Below are 9,152 nucleotides of genomic sequence, written 5' to 3'. Positions count from 1 at the left end.
GAAGGGTTAGGCTTGGGTTAAAGGTGGGTGGTTGGGTTAGTGGTTAGTAAAAGGGCGAAAAGCGTAAAAAGCGTCGGTTTTCGTAAAACACTTTGTTTTTTTTTTTCTTTTTTTTTTCATCACTTTTTTTTTTATTCTAATGAAGCATTTTTCAAACAAGGTTTCTTTTGATGAGCTTGTTTGTTTATTGCTAACTTCATCTCTTTTTTTTTTTTTTTTTTTTTGTGTCACAAGAAAACCGAGCTTTGTTACTAAAATAAAGGGTTTAAAATGAAAAAGGTTTTGGTGGGTAAAGGGTGTTTGTTTTGGGGAAAGAAACGAAAAGGTTTAGGCTCAAAGGGGTTAACTAGGGGGATTTTTGGGTAGGTGGTAAAAAAAGGGAAATTAATGGTGTAGAAATAAAAAGGGGTTAGTCCTAATGCCTCCATCATTTACTTACTCGGGTTTAAGTTGGTAAGGACCGGGAATGTATCGTCATGGCAAGTTCTAGAGTCGTAAGAAACCAAGCGGCTATTCACACAAGAAACGAAAAATGAGCATTTAGTTTAAAGATATGTATTTGTATGCTCAATAAAGGCTCAAAACTCACTTTTTGTGGGAATGGGTTTTTATGTGATCAAGTATATATAATCAAATTTTAACTAGATTTGTCATGCCGTTTCATAATTTTCTTATGTTGGTTCTTTTTATCACGACGCTATCGGTTGTAAATTTATAAAAATATAACCTTTTTAGAACTTGTTGTTCCCAAATTAAACCAAGACAAGTAAAAAAAATGAAAAGTTTTTGAAAAAATTTGGGGTGATTAGCGGTTCCAATAGAGTTTTGTGTATGGCTTGTTATTAGGACTTGCAAAATTCAAGGTTTTAGCATCCCCCCACACTTAAATTACGCATTGTCCTCAATGTGTCCCAAAAATAAGTTTTTCGGTTGATTAAAATGTGTAAAAGTGGGTTAAAAACAAGATTTTATGGTACTGGGTAGCTGAACACGGGGTGGTGTTGGCTGAGCACGGCCCTGTGTCCAGACTGCCAGTACCAAAAGTAAACAGAAGGCTGGGCACGGGGGCGTGTTCAGTGAGCACGGCCCCGTGTCCAGGTACCTGAACTGGGCATTTCTGCAGATTTTTGGGCACGGGGGCGTGTTGGGTGAGCACAGCCCCGTGCTGAACTTGCAGTAATGAAGAAAAATTGTCGAGAGGCTCTGTTTTTGCGCATGGGGTGTTGGTTCAAGCTTCCCTTAGTATCCTTCACCATCCCGAGTGTGTTTTATTCCTGAAAATTAAAAACTAAACTAGAAAACATAAAGGTTAATCTAAACTAAACTACGGATAGTTCCGCGGAATGCCTCCGTGGTGCGCCACGTTTATAAGGGTCCTTGGCTAGACCCTCCTTATCGGGTGGTTCTGGCTCATCTTCAATTAGGGGGTCATTATTGCCAAAAGGATATTTCATTGAGCGCTCAAGATCTATGCTCCTTTTGAATGCCCCTAATTGGAGAGGTAGATTGTTAAATTTCCGGTTTTTCAAAGCTCTATGAGTTTGTACAAAAGGCTTTCCCAAGACTAAGGGGGCGTCATCTAGGATGACGAAGTCGGTTGGGATTACCATTTGATTTGTTTGAACCAAAACATCTTCAACTACACCGATTGATTTTATTACTTTCCGATTGGATAGAAAAATGGGTATTTGAAGTGGAGTAAAATCACTAACACTTAATTTTTCAAAAATATAGTTAGGCATTATGTTAACACAAAGATCTTTATCAATGGTGATATTACTAATAAAGGAATTTTGAAAGAAACATGGAACCGGTGTAATGTTAATTTCAAAAGGGTCTTCTTTTATTAGCGAGGTTTGATCATTAGTTAACTTAACACTTACTAAGTCTTTGATTTTAGCACTAGTGTTTAACTCTTTTAAAAACTTGGCATGAGGGGTTATTAAACAATGATTTTCGAAAGTAGGTGACAAGAGGTTAATTTCTTCAAAATTAGACTCTTCTTGAATTTTAACATTGTCGGACTCACCATTTTCGTTGTTTAACTCATGTGTCGGTTTTTCACTTTCTTGTTCTTCCATTTTTACACTTTCAAATATCTCTACGTTATTATCATTTTTTAACTCTTCTTTTGCGCGGGATTCCTCTTCCCTTGCGCGAGATTCTTTTATGCAACGTTGGATAGTTTTAATGTGTTCTAATATCCTATTAGTTACTTCGGTGAGATTGAAAGAATTTGGATCCTCAAAGCTTGAATCCGGTTGTTCGATCCTTGGTTCCTCATAGTACTCATATGAAGTAGATGGTTCACACCATTGTTCTTCATTGTAAGTGTATGATGGATAAGGGTCGAAACTTTGTTCTTCATAGTACTCATATGAGGTGGGTTGTTCACGCCATGGTTCCTCATAATAAGAGTATGAAGGTGGTGGCTCATATATTGAGTCCTCAAAGTATGAGTATGAAGGCTCATACCTTGGTTCGTCAAAATATGAGTATGAGGGAGGAGGTTCATACCTTTGGTCTTCATAGGATGTGTATGAAGTTGATGGCTCGTACCTGGGCTCCTCATAATGGTTGTATGAATTGGATGGTTGATATGAAGTATTATATTGAACCGAGCGTGCATTACGACAATTAGTGCAATAATTACCTCTATAATCATCCTCATCATAGGTGTAGTTGTAACCTCTTGAGTATTGATCCATAGGAATCACTCAACAGATCACAACTGAGTCTCGGGACCAGAAAACAAAAATAAGACGGAAACAGAAGCTGGACACGGCCCCGTGTTGAGTGAACACGGCCCCGTGTTCAGGGACTGTATCTGGGCGTTTTAATTAAAGTTACTGGTCACGTTGAGCACGGGGGCGTGTTCAGCGAGCACGGCCCCGTGTTCAGACTCTGTATCTGGGTATCCACTCTAAAATATGCAGCACGGGGGCGTGTTCAGCGAGCACGGCCCCGTGTTTAGGCTACTGTAAATGCAAAACTAAACTAAAATGCAGAAAAATGCGCGCGTTTTGAAAAGGTTTTGAAAAACTGATTAGGCCGTCGATTTTAAGCTTTCTTAAAATCCTTGTGTCCCCGGCAGCGGCGCCAAAAACTTGATGTGCGTGAAGTGTGTTATATTTTTAGATATATATTTAAGCCCTTTTTACACTTTCAGCCAAGTTTTAAATTTATAAAACACGATATTTACTAACACTAAACACACATATGGGCAAGTGCACCCATCGTGGACGTAGTATAGTGTTGGTAAGATACCGAGGTCGTCCAAGGACACAAGAGCTTTTAATACCGGTTTATCCTCAACGTCTAATCAAATCAAAAAGTTAGAAAAATGTTTTAAACTAAGAAAATTAAAAACTAACTAAATGCTGAAAAATAAAATAAAATAAAAACAGATAGACAAGATGAATCACTTGGATCCGACACGTGTATTAGTATAACCTTTGATTATTTTCGCACTTTTGCACTTGTTTAAGAGATTATCTTAGTTATTGTAGTAGGCCCCTCTTTTGAAGGCGACGTTACCCTCAACCCAGTAGTTTGAGTCAGCAAGGATACAATCCTAAAGGGTCGGATTATTGAAAGATAATGAATTAAGTTATTAATGCAAATTATGGTAGGCCCCGCTTTTGGCGGTGACGTTACCCTCGGCTAAGTAGTCTGAGTCAGCAGGGATACAGTCCTAAATAGCCGGGTTATAGTATTAATAGTAGTTAACTTATGAGGGGGTCAAAGAGTTTGGATCCCCGCCATCCAATACCTATGGGCATTGAAGGAGATCCTACTAAATTTGACCCAGGTCCCAAGCAGGACCTCTAAACGCTGAACAAGGGCAAGACCTTTACCAAACCGTTCCCTTAACCCCCGACCAGGTAGCCAACATACCTCCATATAGACCGTGGAGATATGAATGGTGAAAATCTTTTATTTTATATAGACAGTAAAATAATGCCAAGACACCACGGACAAACGATAAGAAAAGATCACCTTCAACATAAGTAACTAGTTATTAAAGTCATTAATACAAAACCAAATAAAAAGTGCAAAAGATTAAAAATAAAAAGTATTATACTAAACACTTGTCTTCACCAAGTGATGTAAGAGACTTAGGCAAACATGGCCTTGATTGTCAAGAACTCTTACGATCAATCTTGGATCCCGAGACGACTCACACACTCTACGATGGACAATGGATGATGGTGGTGGATGATGGTGATATGGTGGTGGTGGGTGGTGGATGAGGTGTGAGAGAGGTGGTGTGCCAAGGGATGAGTTGAAATGAAGCCAAGCACTCCTATTTATAGGCTGAACAGAAGCCTGGGCACGGCCCCGTGTCCGTCGGACACGCCCCCGTGCCCGTCTGACACTCTCTCTCTTCATTAATTGTAATTCGCAATTACAATAAATGCACCTGCAGCACTCTGACCACGCCCCCGTGTCCGCTGGGCACGGCCCCGTGGTGGGCAATAGAAGCTTCTATCACTTTTGTCTTTTCTGCCAGGGCTGACCATCCTGGACACGGCCCCGTGCTCGCTGAGCACGGCCCCGTGTTGAGCTGGACACGCCCCGTGTCCGCTGGACACAGCCCCATGTTCAGCTGGGCACAGCCCCATGCTCAGCTGGGCACAGCCCCATGCTCAGCTTTCTTCTTGTTTTTGCTTTGGGAGATGCTGTCGAGGAGTCGGGCATGCCACGTTTCTTCCTTTTCTTTGTATTTATGTTGGATTTGGCTGCATTTTTGCTTCTTTTGTTCATTTAAGCTCTTTTAACCCTGAAAATACAAAAAGAAGACAAAAGCACACTTTTTCCAACATTAGTACTTAAAAAGGGTTAGTTTTATGCCTCATTTGATGTAATTTATATGTTGCATTTTACTCACATCAATTTGGCATTTCATTTTTCTTCCAATTCTGTTTCTTTTTATAACCCAACCTAGCCTTCATGTTTTTCTTTTTGTAACCAGGTTTGTTATAAAAATTTTTGTGACCATTTCCAGCAAACTTTGGAATCTCAGATTTTTTAATTTCAACCATTTTGAAAACTTTGTCAATCTTTTCTGAAATCACATTCTGAATCGGGAATACAATATCTAAGAATAATTTGTCCGATCCAATCATGGTATAAACCAATCCTTTTGAATCATCATTCAAATTTTTCTCAGATTTTGAGTTTTTCAGATATTCTTCATGAAAACTACCTCCATTTTCATCCTGTGATTCATATTTACCTGTTTCAACCGACTCTTCTTTCAAAACACTTTCAACGACCTTACCTACCACCTCTGAATCACTAGAATCATCAGATTTTGAATAAGTTACGTCAATGTTATCTGAAAATTGATCTACCATGTTGAAAGCTTTTTCGACCTTTTCATCATCATAAAATGCAAACTTTTCCGGTGGTGGAACTTGATGAAATTCTGAGCCAATACCTTTCTTGTTTTTCTCAGAATCATCATCCCCCGGTTTCATGTTGAAAATTCTTTCAAGCACATATGATGATGCATGATAACTTTTTAACTTGTTGTTATCCTGTCTCAGTGTTCCCTTTTTGTCAACCAAGTGAATCTAATAGTCGAATTTGATCTTTAATACTTTGTCTCAGGTGCAATATAAGAGCAAATTCTAAAATAAATGACAACTTGGATGTTAAAAACAAATGTTCTTAGACATCCTTTTATGGATGCTCGGTCATCTACTCTTATTACCTATGATATTTGAAAGAAAAAAAAAAGAGAGAGAATGTTTCCAGTTAAGTGCTTTAACGTTAATGAGTTTTTCATACATCTTTAGTAATGTATCATCGTTTTCAAAGTTACGCAATAGCATTTTAATGTAATTCATCTCACCATCATTTTAAGGGAGATCATGCCTTCGACCGACTGATGTTTTGGTCTTTAGATGGGTAGGAGGAAAACATGTATGTGTGGATCTAACAGGGGTTTTCTTGCTTGTGGGCTTTGGGGTAGTGCTTTCACGGTGGGTCAGGCTGTTTCGGGTAAAGTGACCAAACACGAGAAAGCTTGCCTTGACAACCAGCATGTGTTTATCTCATTGGGTTTTCATACTTTTGGCTTCCTAGCCCCAGAGGCTGTGGACCTATTTAGTCGAGTTTAAAGGGTCATGCATAGTAATGTTATCACTCCAAGATCTATGGACGTAGTTTTTAAAAGACTAAGTTTTGATATTCAAAAAGAGGGGTAGCGGCGTAGCTTGTTGCCTGTTTACCATCTATCTCGATGTAAAATCTTAACATGTAGTAAAAATGAAATTTTAATAAGAGTAAATTGCACAAAACGTCCTTTAAGTTTCACCAATCTTGCTGGTTTCAGCCTTAATCTTTAAAAGTTGCCAAAACCAACCTTTAAGATTAATTTTGTTGCAGGTTTCATCCTTTATCACTAACCCAGTTACTAATCCATGTTAATGTGAGGGTAAAACCGTCTTTTCATCTCTCTCTCTCCACGTTCTTCATCTCAACCTTCAAAACCACCATAGCTTCAACCTTCCAAAACTCCTTAATCATTAATTTTCATTTTTATTAAATTTTCATTTTCATCATCTCAAACAAACCAAAATCCAACAATTCTGCATTCTATCCGCAAATCAGACATGAAAAAACTCAGGCTCCACACGTCAATCCCTCGGTACCTGTTCAATCAATCGATATCTCGAAAACCGCAAACTGTTTTCGAGACACTGAATCAAATTTACAAATAGATATAAAATTTGAAGTAATTGAGATTGAAATACAGCAGCAACATGAGAACATTAGAATCTCACCGTATAACCATTGCAGATTCCATCGAGTACAGTCACCCGAGCTGATGAATCTCTGATCTCCGACGTCACGCAGAGTGATTCACTCAGTTTCTATCAAAATACTGAATCAAATTTACGAATTAGAAGCAAAATCTGAAATAACCTAGATTAAAATACAACAGACGAATAAGATCATTATAATCTCACCGTACAACCACAGCAGATTCTGTCGATTAAAGTCACCAGAGCTGATGACTTTCCAATATCCTAAGAGACGCACAATGTTTCAATCAATTATATCAAAATATTGAATCGAAATTACGAATTAGAAACAAAATTTCAAATAACCAAGATTGAAATACAACAGCAGTATGAAACAATCAAAATCTCACCGAACAATTACAGATTCACCGGAGCTGACGGAAAATCCAATCTCCAACGTTACACAGAATGTTTCACTCAATTTCTATCAAAATCCATAATCAAAAATTAAAATAACCTAGATTCAAATACAACAGGTGAATGAGAAGTTAGAATCTCACCGTACAACCACGACAGATTCTTTCGATTACAGACTCACCGGAGCTGACGGAATTCCGATCTCCGACGTAACACAGAATTTAATAAAAATTAAAATTAATGATTAGGGAGTTTTGGAGGGTTGAAGCAATGGTGTTTTTGGAGGTTGAAGATGAAGAAAGTGGAGAGAGAAATGAAAAGACGGTTTTACCCTCACATGCTAATGCATGTGGGGCCATTTAACATGGATTAGTAACTGGGTTAGTGATAAAGGATGAAACTTGTAACAAAATTAATCTTAAAGGTTGGTTTTGGCAACTTTTAAAAATTAAAGCTGAAACCAGCAAAATTGGTGAATCTTAAAGGACGTCTTGTGCAATTTACTCTTTTAATAAACATTGACACATGGTGTTATCATCACGCGTTTTTCTATCTATACTATATAATAAAAGAAACTTGTTTTGAGACACTTGTCATTTTCTCATTTAATTGATTAAAATTATTAATAATACTAATAATAATAATAATAATAATAATATTTAATCTAAATTAATTCAAATTCTTATTATTACAAGATTTTTAAAATGTGTTATTTTGGTTATACGATGGATATACTCAAGTATATCCCGTATCTCATAACGTTGGCATTTAATATTATATGATAATAATATTAACTAGATTAAAACAATATATTTGAACGATATAATAAATTTATGGAGACTAAAAGGGATTATATTTGTACAAATATACACGTGTAATACACATGTAATTTTATATAACAAATAAAAAAAGTTATATCTTTAAAACTACGTGTATTACACGGGTTAAATAAATGTAATATTGTTTACCAAATAATAAAGAAGGTATCCTTAAATCAATACTTATCTTATATTAACTAAATAAATAATAAATTAATATTAAATTATATCATACTTTAATAAAATATTATCTTCAAATCTAAATTATTAATTTAATATATTTTTAAAACAAACTCTTTTTACTACTTATCTTATATTAAATATTAAATATATAAATAATAAATTAATATTAAATATTATCCAAATTTATTAAAAGTATAACTTTTTTTTATTATTTGGTATACAAAATTATATTTATTCAACTCGTGTAAAACACGGGGTTTTTAAAAATATAATTTTTTTATTATTTACTATACAAAGTTACATTTATATATCCCGTGTAATACACGAAGTTTTTAAAGATATAACTTTTTATCATTTGCTATGTAAAATTAGATTTATTTAACACGTGTAATATACAGGGTTTTTTAAGGATATAATTTTTTATTATTTGGTAGATTTTTCAACCCGACTATACGATGTTTTTAGTATTTAATATACAAAATTACGTTTATTTAATCTGTGTAATACACATGGTTTTTAAAGATATAACTCTTATTTAGATCTATTCAACACGTGTAATATACGAAGTTTTTAAGGATGTAAATTTTTATTATTGGGTAGATTTATTCAACCCGATTATACAAGGGTTTTTTAAAGATACGACGTTTTTAGTATTTAATATACAAAATTATATTTATTTAATTTGTCTAATACACATGGTTTTTAAAGATATATTTTTTTATTATTTGATATATAAAATTACATTTATTTAATCCGTACAATATACGAGGTTCACAAATATATAACTTTTTATTATTTAATATATAAAATTACATTTACTCAACCCGTGTAATATATGGGTTCTAAGCTAGTTAATTAATAAACCGTAACATCACTATCTAAATATTTCCGAAAGATTAGTTTTCATTTTTTAATATTATGCCACGAGTATTTCACTAATTATGCAATAAACGCTGTGTTTTGCGCCACCAGTATTCAC

This window comes from Helianthus annuus, chromosome 12, assembly GCF_002127325.2.
Source record: "Helianthus annuus cultivar XRQ/B chromosome 12, HanXRQr2.0-SUNRISE, whole genome shotgun sequence".
Classification (NCBI taxonomy): Eukaryota; Viridiplantae; Streptophyta; class Magnoliopsida; order Asterales; family Asteraceae; genus Helianthus; species Helianthus annuus.
This window is presented reverse-complemented; position numbering follows the sequence as displayed.